General features: G+C 44.6%; 1 protein-coding gene across 2 annotated transcripts in view; it reads left to right on the forward strand.

Annotated features, from left to right (window-relative positions):
* The first annotated feature begins 11,919 nt into the window (after positions 1 to 11,919).
* Positions 11,920 to 24,845, forward strand: part of LDLRAD4 (low density lipoprotein receptor class A domain containing 4) — a 191,144-nt gene continuing 178,218 nt past the window's right edge. Inside the window, exon 1 of one of the 2 annotated variants that reach the window (XM_075270710.1) lies at positions 11,920 to 12,038. The gene's annotated coding sequence lies outside the window, so the exon portion shown is untranslated. The remainder of the gene's footprint in view (positions 12,039 to 24,845) is intronic. The other variant, XM_075270711.1, reaches the window with a different exon arrangement.

Here is a 24,845-nt window from a genome sequence, read left to right on the forward strand (position 1 = left end):
TGCCCCCACAGTTGCATGTCCATGTTCACAACTGTATATATCAAAGAGAAAAACAAACCTTAATACTCATGTCACGGAGCAAAGGTATACGTCCTTCCTCCGGAGGATATCTTGAATCAACACGGACGCAAGAGGTCGGGAGACAACAGCAATTTATTGTAATCCACAAAGTTAGTAGCCGGCGGTGGTCACATCAACTGTAACAACAATAAGTCCACAGAAGTCACAATCCAATGATAACTTTGGTTCCTTGGTCCTGTAACTAAATCCTGGCTCTCTGCAGAGCTGTGCACAGGCCGGCTAACACATACTAACTGCTAGCTACAACTATATACTAAGACTGTTACACCTATATCTGTGGGTGGGAAGGGCTGAGTCACAGATCCTTCCCCCCTCACCTATACCAAGGAGAGCAGACTCCCTGTCTACTATGGACAATGCACCATCCAACATCTTCTTGGAGACACTGATCAGATTATCTCCACCCATTGTCCTCACTAGTTAGAGGTATTTGCATACAATGTGCTAACACACTAGACCCTAATCAGCCAACTACACATTGATGTATATAACAGGTTAGAGAATACATTCCACATGAAATATATATTACACATTGCCTATAGTATGGACTCTAACCATCCCGTGACAACTCACTTTTCCCTGTTCCCCGGTTCTCTCCTCTCTGGTCCCAGAGTCTTTAAGGCGTAACAGGCGCGATGTAAGTCACATAACTACATCACGCCTCCTGCTGCCAGGACACCTGTAGCAAAGACAGCAGCCGTGTGGTGAAGCATAGAATGGACAGCTCCCTACTTCATTACTGGCTATAACTCATTGGTGTCCTCTGGAAGCTGATGTGTTGGTGCAGCAAGGACCGACTACCCTGGACTGCGGGACAGCAAATGCAAGACTGCTCTGCTGTCCAAAAGGGACTCCCACTACCATAGGGCCCGATGCTAGTGCATCATTGATCCTAAAGGTTAAAGCGGTCCTGAGTATTACATGCTGGAGTAATTTGCACCTTATTCATTAAGATCCTTGTGCCTCTTAACCCCTTCCCACAACAGCCATTTATCATTTTTTTTCCCTCTGCCTTCTGTAAGGCATAACTTTTTTCCATTCACTGAGGCGAATGAAGGGTTATTTATTTGTGGGACAAGCTGTACTTCATAACAGTATCATTTACTATTCTGTGCAATGTGCTAGGAAGTTGTAATAATGGGTGAAATTGGAAAAAATGCAATTGTGACATTTTCTTACTGGTTTCAACTGATGTGTTGGGGTAATGAGTTCCAAAGTATGAGGAATGCACAAGGGAGATCTTGGAGATGAATATGTGAAAAGCAGAGAAAGAGGTCTTGAGCGGACATAAGGTGTGGGTATGTAATATGAGGTTAGGTCATGTATGTATAGATGGGACAAGTTGTGGATGTCCTTTACATAATTGTTAATAGTTCTGTAACGTGGTGAAAGCATTTACTGTAGGTGTAACCTAATTCTTACAGCCTCAAATAGAACCATGTTAGAGACAGAGATTAGTCACTACTCATATTGACATGCTGTCCCTCATGTTTTATGCTTTGTATTCATGTTAAATATAAGTTTTGCTAGTTTTGTAAGTTAGCAAGTTTTGTACGTTATTGTATATATGACTATAGTATTACTTCTCTGCCATCTAATGACAAGATGATTGATGTGCCAGTAGGGAGTAACACAGAGGTTCTACTTTGTTGTGACTGGTCTGTGCTTTGCTATGAGTTGAAAGTGTATTGGGATGGGTTATTTTAGCCTTCTCACTGTCTGCTCCTGATAAGGGAGGCTATATAAGCCCTGACAACAGAAGGCAGAGTTAGTTCGATTCCATAGGATGCTTCACACTAAACTCCCAAGTGGGCAACAGCGTGGTGGACTACGCTATTACAGACGCAGAGCCGTCAGACATTGAAGACTTCACAATCGCCCCCGACTCTCACCTATCAGACCACAACCAGATCCTACTCTACATGGGACACACGAACAAAACCCCGCAAAGGAGCCCCAACAAACCGGCCTCTACAACCTACCAAGACATTTCAAATGGGCCAACCACTAGGCCATGGAATATACCAGTGCAACCAACTGACCCAAAATCAAGACACTGCTCACAAACTTCCATACAAACACCTATCAGGATGCGAGGGAAGCCTACGACAATCTGCGCAAGCAATACAAAGGCACCCTCAGAGAGAAGAAACAGAGGTACCTCTCCCACAAAATAGAGCAACTAGAGGACTCCCTCCAGGACAGCTCATTCTGGGAGACCTGGCACCATATGGGCACAAAGCCCAAGAAAAACTCCCTCCATATCCAAAATGGCAATATCTGGCTCAATTACTTCAGAGACCTCTACAAAAACATCCCAGAAGAAGTCCTAACCCCAGAACAGCAACAGATAACCACCAAAATGAGGGATATGGAGAAAGTCATCAAAGACTTCCAGAACCCTCTGGACTCACCAATCACCATAAAATATATACAAGAAAGAACTGCCCTGCTGAAAGGCAAAAAAGCCAGTGGCCCTGATGGCATCCTACCAGAGATGATCAAATACAGCTCTCCAGCAATACACGCGGTACTGGCAAAGCTTTTCACCCTCATCCTCAACGAAGGACACTTCCCCCAAGACTGGAACATAGGCCTCATAACCCCCATCTACAAGAATGGAGATCAATACGACCCCAACAACTACAGAGGGATCTGCGTCAGCAGCACGCTGGGGAAACTGTTCGACAGCATCATCAACCACAGAATCCCCACCTTCCTCACACAACACGGGGTCCTCAGCAAGAGCCAAGCAGGGTTCATGCCAAACCACCGCACCGCAGACCATATCTAAACCCTGCACAGCCTCATCAAGACCCACGTCCACAACACCAAAAGAGGCAAGATATTTGCCTGCTTCGTGGACTTTAAGAAGGCATTCGACTCAGTATGGCACACAGGCCTGCTCCTAAAAGTCCTAGAGAGTGGAATAGGAGGAAGAATGTATGATGTCATCAAGAGCTCCTACACCATAAACCAATGCAGTGTGAAGGTGAACGGGAAAAGGACAGCATAATTCCAACAGGCCCAAGGGGTCAGACAAGGCTGTAGCCTGAGCCCAATGCTCTTCAACATCTGCATCAATGAACTGGCTACAGCTCTGGAGGCCTCACCAACAGCAAGCATTACCCTGAACGACCGTAAGGTGAAGTTCCTGCTGTATGCCGACGACCTCCTACTCCTGTCCCCCAACGAGAAAGACCTCCAAGAAGGCCTGTCAGTGCTGGAAAAATTCAGCACAACATGGGCTCTACCCATCAATCACAAGAAGGCGAAATTCATAGTATTCCAGAAGAAGGGCCACAACAAAGCCCCCATCCGACAATTCACACTGAACAGCTCCACATGGAGAAAATCAACAGCTACACCTACCTGGGGCTGGAGCTCAGCCAATCAGGAAGCCTTAAAACAGCAATAGATACCCTGAAAGTAAAAGCCTACAGAACGTTCTACACCATCAGAAGACAACTGTATCACCTCAAACCACCGGTGAGGGTCTGGCTAAAGATATTTAACGCAGTCATCGCTCCGATCCTTCTCTATGGCAGTGAGGTTTGGGGCCCAGCCACCTACCCAGACCAGTCAAAGTGGGACTCTAGTCCAACAGAAACCTTCCACCTGGAGTTGTGCAAATACCTGCTCCATGTCCATCGCAACACCTCCAACATGGCCTGCAGGGCAGAGCTAGGCATACTCCCCCTATGGCTCACCATACAGAAAAGGGCGCTAGCTTTCCAGGCGCACATTCAGGGGAGCAACCCTGACTCCTACCACCACCAAGCATGGCTAAGCCACAGAGACCTGATCAAACCCGACACTCCCCAACCAAACAACAGCCAACCACCAAACCAAAAACACCAACAGATGACGACCAAGGCTGAAAAAAAGGCGACCACAGAGGCAAACAGAGAGCAGCACATCGAAGAATGGAGAAACGAAATATATAACTCCAAGAAACTCTCTGCCCACATCCCAGACTTTACATCTGCAGACGAGAAGAGGAAACTCTACATCCTATTGGGAGAGGAGGAGACCACTGTGAAGATCGCTGCCCAATATGTGTCCAGCTGCCACCAAACAAGAGGAAGATGAGACGAATGGACTATCAAACCCCCCACCCACCACCCAAAAGACCACTAAGCCCACCCCATCACCTGTCTACCCTATACCCACCGATACCCCCACGCCCCAAACAAGAACGACGAGACCCTAAGGACACTCAAACCCCCAACTCATGAACCCTGTACCCACCCCTCTCCACCACCCCCAACCTCCTCTTTGCTTTGGCAACACCAAATGTTTAATTCTTTGGTAACGCTAATAAAGCTCATTTGTATCTTGTATCTTGTTGTAGTTTGTGTATGAGAGTGCTGTAAAGCACAAGGCACATTAGGTCTCTGTTCTGTCCAGGGGCCAGGCTACATACTATTGACAGGACTTGGTAGGCATTTCCTATATGTAGGACCAATATGTACTAGTGATATAGGTGTGCCTAGCTGGCGATTACTTTTCTGTGGGAGAGAATGGCGAGCACAACGATAGCTCAGCGCAATGCATGAGAGTGCAGCTGGTAGAGAGTCTGAGTACTGCTTATAGTATGGAACGTGGCTTGAGCAATGCTTGTACTGGGAGTGATATGCTTGACATGTCAATGGATGCTTTTTCTAACATTATACTAAAGAAGGGAGTTGTGTTTGTAAGGGGCAAATGTAGAAGGTACTGTGTGTCCAGGTCTGTAAGACTGAAATCCGGAAAAAATGCTGACTTGTGGTGTGATGGGATTAGTGGTGACTGAGGTAAAATGGCAGTGTCACTTGTGAGTAGCTCCTCTGCTTACTGTAGCAGACATAAGAACTGCACTTTGTTTAACTAGGTCGGGAGACGTTTGTGCTAAGTCCGATCACCCAGGACAGCCAGTTGTAGAAAAGTTTCTGGGCTATGAAAGGGTGGGTGTAGTTAGATAGGTCAGCTCTAATTGGCGAGTGAGGTTTGAGGTGATTTACCCAAGCGTGAGTTAGTGGGTAGCACAGTGGCTCAGTGGTTAGCACTGTTGCCTCAGGTTCAAAACCAAAAGACAACTTCAATACACTCTTCATGGAGTTTTCAAATTCTGTCCATGTTTATGTGGGGTTTTTCCCACACTCCAAAAATATACAGATAGGAAATTTACAGTGAGTGATAATAATATCTGTAAAGTGCTATGAAATAAGTGAGCACTGTGTAAGTAGGTAAAATAGTGTGTTCATTATTGGGTATAGACTGTACCCCGAGTAGTAGTGGCAAGGAGCTTTGGGTCTGTATTCTCCCTTTTTACATGAAGGCAGTACGACTAGAGTTTGCCAGTTGTGATCCTGTAGACCAGCGATTCCCAACCAGGGTGCAGTGGAAGCCGGTCAGGCATCTTGCGACACTTTGTTGAGAAGCTGGCTGTATATCTTCATTCAACTCTTTGTCCTCAGGATGCAGATACAGTTGATTGCAGTGGTAAAGCAGGAAGCCTTGGGCTTCCTGCTCAACCATTTAGGTTGCTGCTAGTGATGTCTGCAATTCTGTACAAGCCCGCTACATTGAGCCAGAGACAAGAGGAGGAGAGTTATAGAGATCTCTGTGGGAATGGAAGATTATGTAGATAATCTGTTTTCCCTTAGCCCAAACAGCAGCACAAGATGGGGTATTCCTGCCCCTGTGTACTGTTAGGACAGGTGGAAAGTTTAATAGGCTAACAAACGTTTCCACCCCTATAAAAGGCCAGAGAGACCTCCCCCTCCCCGTGTTAGTCAACAAGTATAAAATAAACAGCTAATAATAATACAAAAATTATCATAAACATTGGGAGGGAAGCATGTGCTGATGTTTGGGCTAAGGGAAAATAGATTATCTACATAATCTTCCATTCCCCCTATGCCCAACAGCAGCACAAGATGGAGAATTAAAAAGTAAGTATCCCATCTAGGGAGGGAGGTCTTGGCAGGCTTCGGAGCTGCGCCAATCCAATTTATAGTGCCTTGCGAAAGTCAAATGGGAGCTCCAGGAAGCAGCTGAACATATTTGATCCACAGAGAGGGCTTGTCTCTCCGCCCAGGAGATCGCCACTGCTCTAGTTGCATGGGCATGCAAAAATCCCGGAACTGGTAAATCCTGAGCTTGAAGAGAACAGGCAATGGTTTCCCGGATCCATCTGGACAATGTAGTCTTGGAGGCTTTGACACCCTTGTTATGGCCAAAGAAATTGATGAGCAGATTCTCTGATTTGCGAAAGGAGCTTGTCCGGTCTAAATAAATTCGCAATGCTCTGACTAAGTCAAGCTTATGCATCCTCTCCTCCTACTCAGAGGAGGGAGAGGAAAAAACATTGGTAAGGATATGACTTGATTTATATTCCCAACTGTAGGGACCTTGGGCAACCCCCCCCCCGACAAACCTAAGTTGCACTCTGTCGGAAAAAAAGGTAATGTACGGTTCGGAGGCCGCTAGGACCTGAAGTTCCCCTACCCTTTTGGCAGACGTGATAGCCAGTAAAAAGGTCACCTTATATGAGAGGTATTTCAGATCCACCTCAGTTAAAGGTTCAAAGGGTGGGGAACATAACCCCTGTAAGTCCCACTGTGGAACCGGGGGCTGTATGGGAGGACGGAGCCTAGAAGCCCTTTTAAGAAATTGCTTTATTAGAGGATCTTGGGATAACAGAGTCCCCAAATAGAGTGGACAGTTCTGAAATATGAACTTTTAGGGTAGCTGGAGTCAAACCCTTGTCCAGGCTACTCTGTAGAAATTCCAAAACAGATTTGGTGGCAGAGATGTTAAACTGTCTTTCAGTGCACCAATCCTGAAAAATTCAAGAGATTCTCTGATAGCTCTGATTGGTAGAGTCCGCTCTAGAATGGTCCAATGTCCTTTGGACAGTGAGATTGAACCTGTCCAGGTCCTGGCACAGCTGTGAGTTTAGAGTTACCAGGTTTTAGACTTGTGGAAGCCTCCATTAGGTCCCTCGACTCATTAACATGAGGTGGGTAAACCATGCCCTTTTCAGCCAGAACGGCATGATCATGATTGCCAAAGTCTGGTCCTGCCTGAGTTTCGCAATACCTTCGGAATCATTGGAACCAGAGGAAACACGTAAGCTAGGTTGAACCTCCACGGTATTGACAGGGCATTGATCGCCAAAGGATTGTCTTCCCGGTAAAGGGAGCAAAACCTCTTTACCTTGGCATTGTACTGGTTGGCCATCAGGTCCACCTCGGGGAGACCCCATATCCTGGTAAGATGCTGAAAGATGTCTGGATTCAGGGACCATTCTCCTGATGTTACTAAGCCCCTGCTTAGCTGGTCTGCAAGGATGTTCAGTAGAGATGAGCGAACAGTAAAATGTTCGATATTCGTTTTGAGTAGCCCCGCAATATTTGACTGCTTGAATCGAATATCGAATCCTATTATACTCTATGGGGGAAAAATGCTCGTTTCAGGGGTAGGCAACATTCGATCAAATAGAACTTACCAAGTCCACTAGTGAGGGTCGGGCTGGATTCTCCGAGAAGTCTTCTCTGTGCAGCGTTCCCGCGGCGTCTTCCGGCTCTGAATTCAATCTGCCTGGGCAGAGCCGACTTGTCCGCACTACAAGAAAATGGCCGCTTACAGTCAGCAGATGCCTGGCAGAGTGAATTCAGAACTGGAAGACGCCACGGGGACGCTGCACGGAGAAGACTTCTAAAGGTAGGAGAAGAACCAGCGTTGATTGGCCGACTGTATAGCATTCGGCCAATCAACGCTGGTTCTGCATCGAATTTTTCCATTCGAATAGCGAGTAGTATTCGATCGAGTATGAGTATTTCGAATACCGTAGTATTCGATCGAATACCTACTCGATCAAATACTACTCGCTCATCTCTAATGTTCAGTTGACCCCGAATGTGAACTGCTGCAGAAGAAAAAGGGTTCCCCCCGCGGGCCGGAACACAAAGGAGGTCGGAGATGCCTCTGGAGAACGAGGAGCGCGGCTGGAGGAGAGAAGTCCCCCACCCCCCCAGGATGGTAATCGGAGGAGTGGAGAACAGGTAAGTGAAAATTCAAGAGGGGAGAGGAGAGACCTCCCCCCACACACACACACCTGTCCTGGTCACAGGACAGAAAAAAACACGGGGAGGGGTAGGTCTCTCTGGCCTTTTATGGGGGGGGGGGAGTTTGTTAGCCTATTAAACATTCCACCTGTCCTAACAGTACACAGGGGCAGGAATACCCCATCTTGTGCTGCTGGTGGGCGTAGGGGGAATGGGTGTTGGTAAGTACGATTATTTTTTTCTTTGGCATAACTACTGTTTGTGGTCTCTGGGGAGCGTAATAAAGTGTGTATTGGCCCACTATTATAGAGCCCAGTTCACATGGTTAAAGCAGCAACTGGGTGGAGGAGTAGCAAGGAGAGGAATGGCTAGAATGAATTGGAGATGTGAAAATGTAATATATACATAGACAGGGGTGAACCTGCCCCTTTCGCCGCCCGAGGCGAACGACAGAAAGCCACACCCCCCCCCGAGCGGAGGGGGCTTATTGAAGGGGGCAGGGCTTAGCGCCATTCGCAGGCAGAGAGCAGGCACGGAGAGGACTTGCTCTCTGCCTGAGTGTGAGGGGAGGCTGCTGCAGCAGCGCTGCTCCAGTGGCCTCCCCAATCCACCGCTCGGTGCTAAGCCAGTCTAGGACAGCTTGTCCTGGACTGGCTTAGGTAAGCAAAAATGCCGCCCTCCCTGGGGCCCTGGCATAGCGCCGCCTGAAGCGGTCGCTTCAGGTCGCCTCATGGGATGTGTGGCGCTGTACATAAAAGTGCACTACTATTATTGTACATATGATACTGCACATTATTTTCTGAAGTGCATACATTGGGTTAAAACCTAAAAAGACAGTTCTAACATGAAAGGTAAGCCGTAACAGAGTCCAAAGATTGAAGGGGCCATCAAGCACCTCTTCTGCCGCCCATTAAATAGAAGTTAAAGGGGTATTCCCATGTACATAACCATTTTTAAATTTGTAGATCGTTAAAAGTGAAACATTTTTGCATATATAAGTAATTAAACATTTTGCAGAGTTTTAAAGATTTTCTCTAAATATCTTGTGTTCACAAGTTGTTGTCTGATCGGTTGCCAGTGGATACGACCATGAATGTTGAACTTTTCTAAGGTCAGAAAATCCACCATGAGTTCCTTATTGTGGCTGGGACATCTTCTCATACACGTAGTGTCCCTGCCTGATGACCCGGCTACAATAAGAAAATCATGGCTGTGTTCCTGACAAATCCCAGACCACAGAAAGTTTCTGCATTCATGGTCATATACATTGGCAACCGATCAAGACACCAAACTGTCAACACTAAGATAGTTAGAGAAAATGTTTAAAACTCTACAGAATTTTTAACTATGTATATTTGCAAAAAGGTCTAACTTTTAATTATCTATAAATATAGATATGATTATATACATGGGAATACCCCTTTAAAATATAATGATTGCCATTAAAGCTGCTGCTCATACAAGGCAGAGCGGCAGACAGCTGCTTTAGGATCTCCTGGAATTGCACGCCCTATAGCATAAAGAGTGATGTATACTGTGTCTCATTCTAACCAGAAATGCTTGAAAAATTTCTCTACTTCCAGACATGTAGAAATATGAATATTATTGTAACATACAGACAGAGGCTTACTCATTGTGCTGCAGACAGATGACATAAGATATCATCAAATTCCAGGAAATAGACTACCATTCATGACATCACATGATCTTTTATAGGGTGGAACAGCCAGCAAACACAATAGGAGGCAATGTCTACATGATAGGCAGTTAAAAGGGAACAAAGTCAATTAAATGTTTGCAGAAGGTTACTAAATATGTTGATAGTCAGTGAAAAGACAACATATTCCAATGATGATTTACGCATTTAATAGGAGGATAATAAATACTTGCCCACCATTAGCACAGACTGTAACTCATGCATACAGTATTATACTGTATATCCCATTGTATCATTTATAGGGAGATCCCATAATAGTATATTATGACATATTATTCCATCTCTTTCTGATTACTGGAAGTCTGGGCCCAGTGGCGTAACTAGGAATGGCGGGGCCCCGTGGCGAACTTTTGACATGGGGCCCCCCCTCCCCAAACCGATGCCGAAGACCTCGACTGACCCCCTCCTCCGCACTCTATTATGTCCCTTAGTAAGCCCTGCACACAGTATTATCCCCAATAGTGTCCCCTGCACACACAGTATTAACCCCTATAGTGTCCAATGCACACAGTATTAACCCCTATAGTGTCCAATGCACACAGTATTATCCCCCATAGTGTCCCCTGCACACACAGTATTTACCCCTAGTGTCCCCTGCACACACAGTATTATTAACCCCTATAGTGTCCAATGCACACACAGTATTATTAACCCCTATAGTGTCCAATGCACACACAGTATTAATCCCTATAGTGTCCAATGCACACACAGTATTAACCCCTATAGTGTCCAATGCACACAGTATTATTAACCCCTATAGTGTCCAATGCACACAGTATTATTAACCCCTATAGTGTCCAATGTACACACAGTATTAACCCCTATAGTGCCCCTGCACACACAGTATTATCCCCCATAGTGTCCCCATATGTCCCACTGTGGACACCTATAAACATTTATTATACTCTGGGGTCTGAAAAGACCCCAGAGTATAATAATAGGAGACCCGGGGGATTAAAACCATTAAAAGAACAGAGACAGTTGCTTACCTGTTCCTGTCGGCTGTCCTGTCCGCTCTTGTCCAGCTTTAATGACGTCAGACGTCACATGACCCGGGAAGCTGGCCTGGGTCATGTGACGTCAGACACGAATGACGGAGGCCTGGCAGGATCGCGGAGAGGTAAGTAACACTGTTTTTTATGTTACCTTACCCCTCCCGGTGCGCCGATCATTATACTCGGGGGTCTGCAAAGACCCCCGAGTATAATGATAGCCTCTGTGGGCCCCGCAGTGTCACTTGCCGATCCCGGCCCAGCCAGGATCGGCAAGTGAATGGGGCCCGTAACGGACTTTAAAAAAAAAAAAAACCCGCAGCGGTAGCGGCTGTCACCGGGCCCCCTAATGGCCCGGGCCCTGTGGCAGCTGCTACTGCTGCTACCACGGTAGTTACGCCCCTGTCTGGGCCTAATCTGGAGCCACAACTATCGGAAGCCACGATAGTCGCGACAGGTGTATTTTGATCCTATTCTGATACGGCTTCCTATGTCAAAATCAGGGCCAAAATACGCCCCCCTTGCCTCATGTGAACTAGGCCTAAGGGAGCAAAAATTTACACCGTGACTTGTGTTGAAAATACGGATGGTCCCTCCAAAAGACGGACACTTGGTAGACCTCACTGCTCTTACATCTTTAGTGACTTTGGACTACCCTCCCTATAGCCGGCCTTTATGGCCAGTGCTGCACTTCTCTGAATGCCAGTCCTGATAATTGAGGACTTAGGGCACAATGCACACACTAATGTGCTGTTCCTTAAATCTCTGTACCCCTTATGCCTTGCTTTGGGCAGTGTATCAGCTTAGCCTAGTAAAGCGCCCCTTCAACTATGACTTGTAATAGTCTTTATTTCTACAGTAAAGTATTCTTATATTAATGCAGTTCCAATTAGAATCAATAGGGCTGGAGCCATTGGGATCAGAGGCAGAAGGGGCAGACCTCCATACTGACAAGGGGGAACTAGTGCAGCGCTGCAGTTACACATCCAGCCAGCAGGTGTCAGTGTAGCCTGTAAATAAGAGGGCCAGGGTTGGGCAGGAAGCCTTTCCCTTCCCCCCTCACACCTCCCTCTAGAACTTGTCTCCTCTCTCCGGCTGTCAGAGTGAGAGCTAGACTGGCTGCAGACAGAGGGCTGGAGGAGAGTGCTGGTCCCAGACAAGGAGCCTGTGTGCGCAGACACACTGCAGGGGGAGGTAAGACCCTTCCATCTCCTCTGCATAAGGACGCAGCAGCACCACCATGGCTGCACTGGCGTGAGGGGCAGCTGGGTAGTGCCCAGTCAGGAGCTGCTGTGTGTGGGGCTGCAGCTGGAGCTTTTCTGGGAGTCGGGGAGGAGCTGCTGCTGCTGGCAGAAAAGTGACACAAGCCTAAGTTTAATTCTGTGTGCTGGGAGAGCCACATCTGCCCTGTGTAATGCCTGTCACATCGCTGGGTGAGAAGAAGCCACAATGTGGGCACCCTGTTAGAAGATGCCAGGGCTGACTGATGCTCAGGATGATGGTGGGCATCCTGGAATGGGCACTTGATGCTGCAGCCATGAGTTTATTACAGTGGATTTTCCTGGGTATGGGCATTGAGGAGGGGGTGTGACAAATGCACATGTGGTGCCCCCTTCCCTGCATCATCCTGCTCTGCACCTATAGCATCAGCCCTGCTCTCAGCTGGCTAACCAGACATCCATCACCTACCAATTTCTGCCAGTTTCCAGGAAATTTCTTCTCAATGTGGGTGATTAATGCCAGTCCGCACTGGTATTTACCAGCGTCTTACACTCTCTTATCCTGCAATTCCTTGTATATCTGGAAAGTCTTGACATTAGACCAGTTGTGACATCTGATATTCTGGTACCTAGCATCTAACTGAACTGGAAGTGTTCAGTTACTATCTTACAAATTGGCAAGTCCAGCAATGGTGCCAGCCACTGACTTGTTAACTTTTTTTTTTTTTTTTTTCTTGGCCCATAAAAATATATAAAGTAAATGTTTGCTACGTTCACAAGCTTGTACAAATGTAGCAGAGCTTGGTTTGTGAACTGTTTGGACATGAGATCTGTGTACTCAAGGTGATGTAGGTTTCCCTGACAACTTCTGTAAAACCACAGACATGCATTGAGGCTCATTTATCAACGGTGCCCCTGGAAGAACACTTCTCAAAGGAGACAAAATGTTTCATCCCCAAAGAATTGTACCAAATGTATCAGTATGACACGTGCTACCGAGCATGTTTGATGCCACTCGTGGCCTGCTGAATACACTGCTTCCTCCTAGTACTTTGTAGTATAACATGGCATAAGCACTTAATCTGTTTATTGCACCTAATAATTATATTAACCACCTTATAGTTGCACCTTCAGGGGGTGACATACTATGTACTTGGATGCAGTTACAACTGCACTTTGTTCTGGGGTCACAGGTGCTTACATATATAAGTATGTGAAACACAGATGAATTTCAGTCCATTACTTATTGGGCAGGGTTCACACAACATCTCTCTGCATGCAGTATTTAATTGCAGCCATGACTAGGATATGTTACTCTGCATGTCACTTGTAAGGTAATCACCAGTACACAACCAGGTTTTCAGGTTACTGGCTTGGTATACAGGTGAGATGCAAAGTAACATGTGCTACTCATTACTGCAATTATAAACCGCATGTAGTTCTTCAGCAACAAAGCGCTGTGTAATTTCTGCAATGTGGGGCCTTGGGCTAAGCTCCCACGATGTGGAAACGCAGCTTTTTATTTTTTTTTTGTTCAAAAAAATGGCTGCAAAATGAATGGGGAAATATAGAAGTTCTTATACTGCTACTTTTTGGCTATTTCCCTGCTGTCCTTGGTAAAAATAAACTGTTTCCTCAATATGGGGCCTTAGCCTAACCTTTAGTGCAATTTTTTTTCCCCACAAAAATGCACTGTATAAACTTGGGCTTACGGACTGTGGAGGTGTGCTGTTAATGAGGCCAGTAATGAGAATTGACCTGTAATTAATCTTTCACTTGCCCCTGGTTCACACTAGCGTATGTATTCCTTCTGGTTAGTCTGCATGGAGACCCCCCTGGACGGAATGCAAGCGCTGTGCTGTCAAACTGCACGGACCCTGTAGACTATAATGTGGGTCCGTGCTCTTTGACAGAATAGCGCTTGCAATTCTGATTATATTCCGTCCGGGGGGGTCTCAATGCGAACTCTAACCAGACGCCATACATACACTAGTGTGAACCAACCCTTACTTTTAAAGGACAACAGCTATGGCCCCATAACTGAGTGCAGTTATACCTGCAGGTTACACCTTAATCCCATGATTCTCATTTTCCTATTAATACATTGGTCCATGGTGATTCCTGGCAAGCAGAGCTCTGCGCCCCCTAAACTCTGCTCCCCAAAGCTTGTGTAGGTGGTAAAGATTAATTTATCGCTTGGCATAAATCATGGAAATGACTGGTGGTCACATGTCACTGAGTGGCAGCTCAGGGATGAAAGTTTTAAGTTGCTGATGGTTTTTCCGTTGCCTCAGTATAAGGATATGTTCACATGTGGCGATTATGTACAGGTTTTCTGTCTGGATTTGCACATGGAAAATCTGCGGCATACTACTGTAGGAGCAAAGTGCAGAGCTGTGGAGTTGGTAGGCTTGATTCTCTATTTATCGCCTTCAAAAGTTCAAGATCTGTCAATTATTTTGGCAGGTTTTCAATTGAAAATTTTGATATAATACCTAATTATTGTGGGCCCAAACCATTTGTGGAGCCTACGCAGAAATGAGGTATAGTGGAAAGGTTTGCACCTGTTCTGTTTCTTCCACCTGCTCCTAGTTTTGGCTTACAATTACTGATGCAAATAATCGATCAAAACTCTGACGTGTGAATAAGGCCTAACACAGATTCCGCAGCAGAGTTTACTATAATTACTCTGTAATGAAAAATCTAATGTGGAAAATGTTTTTTTTTTTTTTTTAAATACTGCATATATCTGCAACTGTGAATATGTTAGAGCATTTGCTTGCAGATTAGTCTTAAAGGGGTATTCCCACGTCGCATACTCGCCAGTCTTCGTTGCTGTAAATTCTTCCTTCTTCCGGCTTTGTTGCGTCATTGGTGGGCGGGGTTACATATGCGAAGCCAGTGGCGAGATGCTGCTGGCCCTGCGTGCACGCTCATAGACCAGTCTAGCCTTCACAATGCAAATACAGACCCGGCATCCGCCTCTCTATTACAGCGGATGCCGGGTATGTATTAGCATTGTGAAGGCTAGACTGGTCTATGAGCGTGCACGCAGGGCCAGCGGCATCTTGCTGCTGAAGGAGGAGGGGCTAAGTGCACGGGAGCGAGCCTGGAGGGGGGGGGGGCTAGTTTACCCTTTGGGGGGAAGGGGCCGCCAATACAGACCCGGCATCCGCTGTAATAGAGAGGTGGATGCCGGGGAGTATAGATGCCGGCACAGCCCCCCCTGGAATAGCAGCATCGCTCCTGCCGCTGCTGGCTTCATGCAGGGCAGGAGCATAGCGATGTTGCAGGCATCTGTGCTGGCGTCTAACCGTCCCTGGCATCCGCCTCTCTATTACAGCGGATGCCGGGTCTGTATGGGCGGCCCCTTCCCTCCAAAGGGTAAACTACCCCCCCTCCAGGCTCGCTCCCATGCACTTAGCCCCTCCTCCCTCCCCCTCAGAGCAGCAGATACATCACTTGACTTATGACCAGATAAGTCAAGGGATGTGTCAAAAAAAAAAATGAATAAAGTAATATAGCGGCCAAACAAAGCAGTTCTGCTGAAGCAATGTATTTAAGAAAAGTCTTACATCCACATTAACAAGCAGTATAGATAGGATCCTTGTGATGGGACAACCCCTTAAATAATCATGGCTAAGTTATATCTTTTTAGCTTAAGCAGTTCTGAACTTGCCATACCATGTAATATCTGTGATATGTTCATTTGACCACACTTGCTGATAGAATCTACACTTAAGTTTTTGGCAAAATCCTGAAGTGTTTCCTATGCCTCCATTGGCGTCAAGGTTGTTTAACCCTTTGTAAAAGAACTATTGTTGTAGCTTTGCAGTTGGTAGTAGGGTTCATACCTGTTGACACAGCCTTATGTCTACTGTACAAGTGCCATTGCGCATTTCACAAAGGAGTTACTCTTCCCTAGAAGCAATGCTTGACTACTTTGGGCAGTGAGGACATGCAAAGTACCTGGAGTAAGCCCAAGCCAACCTTGGGAAAATGTGCAAGATTCTTGTTGATGTTGTCCTTGGCAGATTTGAACCCACATTACCAGTGAGCCAAGGCACTGTGCTGGTAACGTTTAGAAAACCTGTTTCCTGGTATTGTCATCTTATCCCTTTTCTGCAATACAGAGTTAAAGAAAAAAAAAATATCTGGTGTGATCTATAAGTTCTGATAACCAGCCCTTATAGTTTACTTAAAGGGGTTTTCCATAATGGCTGATAAATGTGTGATCTGTGGGGCCCCTCTATCAGGATCCCCAACTGAGCACAAGGTCACCTGTGTAATTGGCAGCATGCACAGAGGAGACTTGAGGAAGCCTGGTTCTTCTGATCAGTGGTGGGGCCAGACAGTTGGGTCCCCACAATCACTTAATTACAAAAAAATAAGTGTTGGGGAAAACCTAGTTTAAAGGCCAAACAGGTATAAATACATACATGTGTATGTGTAAAGATGGTTATAGATATAGTCATCTGCATTAAAAATCGGTTATGTGGTCTGATGATGACGGCAGCAGTGGTATAAAATATATATGATTATGGAGGCAGCTTGTTAAGATGGTGGCCAAATAAGTTGTGGCAAATAGGCAATTGGTATATGGCTGCACAGTCTGAGGCCGGTTGCAGATGAACATGCTGCAACCACCTGCTGTGAATTAAAAGCACAGGCTGCACATTGGGGGACATGGTGCTGTTCCCTGTGTGCCACCCGTGCAGGGGCGATGCTTCTGCGGCTCCTTTCATTAAATGAATAGGATCCTCAGAAGCACGGGATGCAAAATAGGATAGGACCTGTCCTATCTGATGTGGCCCAGAGTGTCAGCTCACACAAGGATCATAAAAATCACAGTAGTGTGTATGGGCCAATAGAAAATAATGGGTCAGTGTGCACTGCATGAAATACACGGCTAGCACACTGACCCACACCACAGTCGTTTGTAAGCGGCCTAACGGGAACAACTTGGCAACAGTTGAATAAAGCAGCAGCAACACACAGCAGCCTATGAAAGCTCCAGTCCTTGTATGATGAAGTGCTGTTCAGCTTCTGGTACGGAGTCTCAACTTAAATGAGGTAGTTCTTGGATCGGAGGTGATTCTTCCAGTAAGATATCATTGGTGATGGTTCCCCCCCCCCTTCTATACATACAGTGTATCAGTGGTCTCCTGTGTTTGTCACACCTTCGTTGCAACACTATGAAGACTGCTGTATTACAAAACAGTATATGGCATGCAATGTATATAAAATTAGTGACCTTGTTCAGGTAGGGTATTCACTTCCTAAGAATAGTCATACCCATTATATTTTGATGTATAGTGGCAACATGAGTGCCAAGGCGTACCTATCTGAAATTACACCTTGCTCCTTCGATGTGGCCCCTACATATTATGATGCCCCCTTCTTATGCCTGCCACTCTATAATGACCTCTTCTTGTGGCCTCCATAGTAAAATTCAGAAGTGATATTACACTCCTTGTCCGGTTTACCCCAGTGGTTCAGTCTGATCTCTGCTGGTGGTGGTATAGGAGAAGCAGGTGTGATGTAGTGACATAAAACTGATGACATGACAGAATGAATAGGAGCAGGAGGCGGAGTGTTGCCTGCTTCACCTACTCGACTCCATATGTGTCTGGAGGCCGCAGATGATTTGAAGCAGGGACAGACCTCTCACTGTTTTGGGACAGCACCCAAAGTCTGTGACTGTCCTGCGGAGACAGAGGCAGTTGGGTGGCATAGGATCATAAAATTATATTGCAGTATTTGAGTTAGTTTGTGTTATAATCTTGCGCCAGCATCGGAGGCCAAAATCTCCCAGCATTCCTTGTGGTCTGTCTGTTTTACATTTCAGATGCTGCACATTTTTCCTGTGTGAAAGAGGAATTACAAATTTCACTGCCTTTGGTCAGTGCTTCATGGAAATTTCATGCACAGTGATCATCTCTGTAGTTCACTGCCATTATGCCACTGTTAGTCTATGTATGGTGCAAAAAAATTAATGATTTTTATTTTAGGGTGCCAGAAGTTTAACGGGGTTAGTGATTTTGCCACTGTGAACATTGGTGTAGAAAGTACTAAGGCTACATTCACACTATTACTCAATGTCATTTGCTCTCATCCATCAAAGAATGAGAGCTGAAATTAAATGATGGAAATGAAGCCTCCTCTGTGTCAATCTGCATTCACCCCAGACATGACAAACTTTATTGTGTTTTTTTTTTTTTTTTTTTTTGTACTCCGAACAAGAGTAAACAAGATGGAAGACCGTGCCTGCCATGTTTACATCAGCATAAATAGACATAGGGGTACAGGCTTGTTCTGTGTCTTAGGCCGATTGCAGACAACTGTGCTGATCTAAAAACACAGCCTGGGCTTATGTGGCTCCTTTCATTATATGAATAGGAGCCATGGAAGCACGGGCTGCAACATAGGAGAGGTCCAAATTACTGTCCAGTCTGATGCGGCCTGGACTGTTTGGTCCTCACACAGGACTATGAAAATCTCAGTTGTGCATACGGGCCCATAGAAAAGAATGGGTCATTGTGCTCTCTGTGAAGTACATGGATAGTACACTGACCCACAGCATGGTCGTTTGCTACTGGCCTTACTCTGAGGCCATTAATGTTCAGTGCTGTCATCTTATGCCTGATCGCAACGGACATAACAGTAGTGTGCACATAAACTAACCTGTACAGTAACCCCAGTAATACAACTGAAGGAGGGCACCAACCATACAGTGTTTATAACACTTACCTTAGGTAACAGAGGGGTGTATGAGACATCTCAATCCTCAGGGCTTGGGTACAGATTCTTTTTCCAATGAGTTTCTGTTAGAATAAGAACAGATAAGATCTAAAAGATCCCTATTATGTTGCAGGTTTGCGTGTGACTTTCGCCATGGGTTTGCAGCAGAATCCATATTGCCGTTGTTCAGCCCTGCTTGAACTTTTTAATGTCAAGTGAAAATAAATCTCTATAAAGTGACCTTTTATTACGATGATTAAGCAGTCTTCACCCCCCACTACCATGACACATGCTAACTGGAACAACGTGCTGGTTTTAGAAGTCATAGAATTAGTCACCTAGAAATCACCGCAAAGAGTTTCAAGTGATTGTAGTATCTATATGTAAAGCTGTGCCTGGAAGATCCAGATGATGAATCTGTTTCCTGGCAAAGAGTGTGAAGATACAAGAACACTCCAAACAACAAGATTATTGTACAGTACTAGTCAGAGGATGGGTGCTAAAATGTCAGACTAATTTGAGTAGACCTCATAGTGATAGGAATAGTTAAGGTAGTTAAAGGGGTTATAGGATTAAGATACTGATAGGGTTTATCCTTTTGGTAGTAATGCTAAGTCAAGTGTCAGATCCCATTCACTCAGCTGCAGCTACACAGTGTATTAAGATGGAAACCGACAGCTACGTTCACTGTGTAGATGCATGTCACGTTAGGAGTTTCCCAAAAAATTGGGTGTATATTAAGATTGCAACTTGTGTAGTGGCAGAAACAAACCGCTAGCAGAAAAAAAGAACGCTAGCAGTCTGCATAGACCTCTGTTGTGAGGGGGCAGATTTTGAAGTGGATTCAGTGCCAAAATCCGCCCCTTCTTGCCCTGTGTGAACGAGCATTAAAGGGATTGGCCACTTTCAGACCAATATTGACAAAAAAAGTACAATAAAAAGATATACAATATACTTTCTGTATCAATTCCTCACGATTTTCTAGATTGTTACTTCTAGAGGATAAGTCTGACCATGGTCATGATTTACGGTCCATGGTCATGTGATGAGCACACAGGTGCTGCTTGTTATAGTCACAGCACAATAGTCCGACATCTGCCTGGTAATCACCTGTGTACTCATCACATGACCATGGACCGTAAATCACATGACCATGGTCAGGCGTTTATCCTCTAGAAGTAACAGAATGGATGACAGCAAGCAGAGATCTAGAAAACCGTGAGGAATTGATACAGAAAGTATATTGGAAAATTCAAAACATAGAAAAATAGACTGATTTCTTACCACATCATCAGATGTAAATCTTCGAGGTGCCAAACCTTCCCTCCGGACTATAGGGGGGGCTAACCAATGGTACGATGAAAATAAGAGAAAATCGGCTTGCAACACTCCTTACATATAAAAGTTCAACTTTAATTTAATGAATTAAAAAAAGACTACACACAATAGAAAAAAGTGCACAGGAAACAAACAAAATAGGTGCGTTAAAAAAAAAGCCGCTATCGCGTCTCAGGGACTAAGGGGAATGTCTTTCCTGAAACGTGTTAGCGGCTTTTAATGTACCTATTTTGTTTGTTTCCTGTGCACTTTTCTATTGTGTACGCTTTTTTTTTTTTTTTTTTAAATGGATTAAAGTTGAACTTTTATATGTAAGGAGTGTTGCAAGACTATTTATTTTCTTTTCATTATATATTGGAAAATTCTATATATTTTATTGTACATTTGTTTGTCAATATTGGTCTGAAAGTGGCCAACTCCTTTAAGGGAGCATGTGGCTGAGGCTAGCCGCCACTCTTCTGATGTAGGAGAGCACTCACCTGGTAAACCAAAAATACTTCCATTGCAGTTGACGGAAGCGCTCATGGATTGCCAGCAAGTCTGAGACTCCCGTTATCTTCTGAAGTCCTAAGAGTGCTGAGTACTGGCTAGGCTTGGAGCAATGCCATGATACTGTGTGGGACCTGGGGCAATATACTGTGTGGTCATGAAGGAGTACGTTGTACTATCTGAGCTAAATCACACCGCCTTGTTCTCTAAGCAGTGTGAACTCACTGATGTTCAGAGCTGAAAAGTGAAAGCTGCTTCAGCAAAGACCCATCATAATTTTCCAAAGAATAAATGAGCCATTACTGCTGAGGCGTATGCTGGACATCTGGTTTATGCCGCATAACAGTAATTCATTTAAGGACTGTAATTAAAGTGGAGACCACACACAGACTGATTAGATTTATTGTGCTAAGTGGCAGATCTACACTTCCAAGTCATTGGTCAATGCCATTAAAGAAGGAACACCAGCTAAAACCACAATTGTTGGATAAATTATACACAAGGCGCTCCTAGTGTGTTACCAGCTATTGCGGTATATTGCTGATGATTCCCACAATGAATTGGTATAAGCATTACCACTACACTCGTGTTCCTCATGCATGAAGCCAATTCTTGACAGGTACGTCTTTCTATTGATTTATGTGACCTGCCAGTTTCAATACTTGGCATAAGCAGTCTAATATATCTTTATTATGGGGTGTTAAGATGGTTATAGCTTTGGGATTACAGCATAGCCTTTCGATGATCTGAAAATGTTGTAAGGTGAGACATCCAGAGAAGGAGCCATTACTGTTCAGCTTTCATTTGTCACCACATGGTGGGTAAACATGTAGTCACGTTGTGTATTTTACAGGCTACAGGTGTCTTATCCACTTGGATAAGCTCTGCCTATTGGCCTTTAATGAAGAGGGGGGAAAATGCAGATCGCTTTCTGCACACTGGACATGAAAGTAATGGGTGTAGTATGATGGGTATATGTTTGTCTATAGTCATCTTTGACATCGTTGTGTTCTAATTAAATCCTACTAATATTATAAGTGTGAAAGTTTGTGTTTGGATGTTTGTTCCTCAATCACGCTAAAACGCCTGGACGGATTTGCGTGCAATTTTCCACAAACATAGTTTTCCCTTAGGATTGAGTCACAGGCTACTTTTGGTGCCACTAAACAACATGGCTTCCTAGCAGGAGACTCACAAAAGCAGGACTCCTAGCCCCAGCTATAGACTCACACACACTGCCTGGCATTTCCTGCCTCAACCTGCCTGCACACTCCTTACTGTCACCTCAGGAGTAGCCCTCACTCCACTCACATTTACATATAGCTTTCCACTATATAACACATCACATTGTCTGTATCACTATATACACATACACATTTGCTATCCCACCAAACTTTTTAAAGCACTTTTATAGTTTCACACGTCTGTGTCCGCCCAATTCTCAAATCACCGCAGACGAAGTCGCGGGTAAAAGCTAGTACTAATATATATTTGTCATGTACAACTTTACCATTTTTTCAATTACCGTAGGATTTTTTTTTTTTTTTTGTAAAGCTAAAAATTGGCAAATCATTCAGCAGGCACCCCCTGCTGTTCTTTAGATTACTAGAACACCCACCTAAGGTGTCCAGTGTTAGTAATTACAAGTTGCTTCTGGTGTGCAATTTTGTATTGGTTGGTCTGCATTTATAAGGCTCCGTTCCCATGGAGTAACGTGCTGCTCATTTATACACATGACAGAGCGAGGTGCTTCAAAACAAATCCCATTGATTTAAATGGATACCGGCTTACGCGCGCTACATATTGAAATCAATGGGAGGTTTTGTAATAGAGATGAGCGAACACTGTTTGGATCAGCCGATCCGAACAGCACGCACCCATAGAAATGAATGGAAGCACCTGTGACGCTGACTTTGCCGGCGTCACAGGTGCTTCCACTCATTTCTATGGGTGCATGCTGTTTGGATCGGCTGATCCGAACAGTGTTCGCTCATCTCTATTTATAACCCATTGATTTCAATGTGCAACGCGTGTAAGCCAGTACCCATTGAAGTCAATGGGATCTGTTCTGAAGTGCCTCACTCTGAAACGTGTCTAAATGAGCGGTGCCTTACTCCGTGGGAACGGAGCCTAAAAGAGAATTTTGGCAGTGGGATTGAGTTACTGAGCATGTGTGACTTCCTACACTGGGCACATTTAATGGACCTCTCTTCAAAGCATTGTACTTCATAACTTTTCATTTACGCTACAAGGAATGTTTCAGAGAATGACTTTTTAAAAACTATGGGGTAATAAGTGGGAATAAAAAAAAACAAAACTTGACTATCATGGCTCTGGATTTAGAATTACTACATGTAAATGAGCGCTTGCTGAGAATAATTGAAATATACAAGGTCTTGTGTACATGGAGATTCATAATGGGTGGGGGATTTTCTATTCCTGTGTATGGTCTGAGGACGCTGCTGATAGACCTTGGGGGTTCTAGCCACGTCACTACTCCAGGTCACATGATCCGAAGCAAGGTTCTACCCCTTTCTCAGCCTCCCTTCATAGTCCAGTTAATAGACTACATTTCAGACTATGGAAGGTGCAACCTGGGTGATGTTTGAGGTCCCCTCCCAGGGCCATCATATGCATTCCTGGATCAGGTAAGCTAATTTCAACTCCCTGAACAGCCCAGGTTCAATTGCTAGACGCTAGTAGATGCATGTGCCTGAGTGTCATCCAAGTGCATTCTGCTCCAAACTTGGCCCCCAACTCTGTTGTTCATTGGGTTGTCTTTAAAATCCTGTTTAAGGCTTCCATGTTGTGGAAATTATTTTTCTTTTGCAGAATTTGCTGCTGTCATGAACCAGAGCCAAGACTTCAACAGTGCACCGGCATCCAATCATTGGCATTCCTCTCCGGATTAGTCCCAAATGAATAGGCCTAATAGGGAGGGAGCTGGATAGGACTGTATGTTGTGATGGTATTATTAAATGCTCTGTATCAACAGATTGGTGACATGTCCCAAATTAAAAACTATACAGAACTACTAGCGCTGAAAATTCTGGAACTTGAAACTTGTTCCATTCATTTGACTAGAATTTTCTACAACATGTATATTGAGCTCTGCAAACCCTGTGAGGCTGCTTTCACACAGATTTTGTATTGCAATTTATTTTTCTGCGTCCAAAAACAAAAAGGCTAGAAAAAAGCCAGTACTGCAAAAACTGTTGTAAAAACCTGTTAAATGTCACCAAACTGCATGCTAAGAAAGGAGGTATGGTTTCTACAATGAGTCTGAAATGCAACCATCTGTCTGTTCATATGAAAAAGCTGAGACTCCGCTGTGTGTTTAATGGATCCATGCATGGTTAGGGTCCATTCACACGGAGGAAAATGGTGAGGAATTTGGTTTGGAATTTCCGTGCTGGAAAAAAAGCCTCCCCTTTGTCTTCAATGGGCTCCTTTTTCTGCTAGCATTGAAGTCAGAGAGGGTCCCCCCCCCCCCCTCCATAGACACATCACTGCAGTGGGTGAATTGGGTCTGTGGAAACCCATACCATACTCATGAACTTTAAAAAAAAAAAAAAAAAAAAAAAAAAAAAAAAAGCTGAGGAAGCTCTAAGGAAAATAAATGGAAGAGCGTTACTTGTAAGTACTGATGTACATATTTTATTTGGGGTCATGACTGGACAGTCGCTTTAATAGCTTTGTTATTGCAGATGGCACCATCTTATGTAGTGTAATTCAGTCGGTAGATGATTACTACGTGCAAATTGAGCTAGACACAATTGTTTGGGCATTGCCTTGACAAATGAGATTCTCTGCGGATAAATGTAAACTTGTGCATCTGGGATTTCAAAATCTCCGTGTGCGTACTTGTAGATAATGGTCTAAATAATAGCATGTAGTGCCAAGTCCAGCAGGATCGTTTTATGTAGTAAAAGATGCTTACACTCAAAAGACAGGGATGTAATAGAGAGGAAATTCTTAAACATCCGTAACTTCATAACCAAAATGAGGTCCATTTTGATCAACAGTTAAAGGGATCTTCACGTAATATAATTAATATTTAAACTTGTAGACAATTAAGTTAAACATTTTTTGCAAACAAAAAATTTGCAGGGTTTTTTTTTTTTTCGTGCAATCCCTAAAGCACTATCCCTGCCTGATCACTGGTCCATAAGGAAATCGATGGTTGAATTTCTGACAAGGCACGCAATAGAAA

This window comes from Leptodactylus fuscus, chromosome 4, assembly GCF_031893055.1.
Source record: "Leptodactylus fuscus isolate aLepFus1 chromosome 4, aLepFus1.hap2, whole genome shotgun sequence".
In the NCBI taxonomy this organism is placed as follows: domain Eukaryota; kingdom Metazoa; phylum Chordata; class Amphibia; order Anura; family Leptodactylidae; genus Leptodactylus; species Leptodactylus fuscus.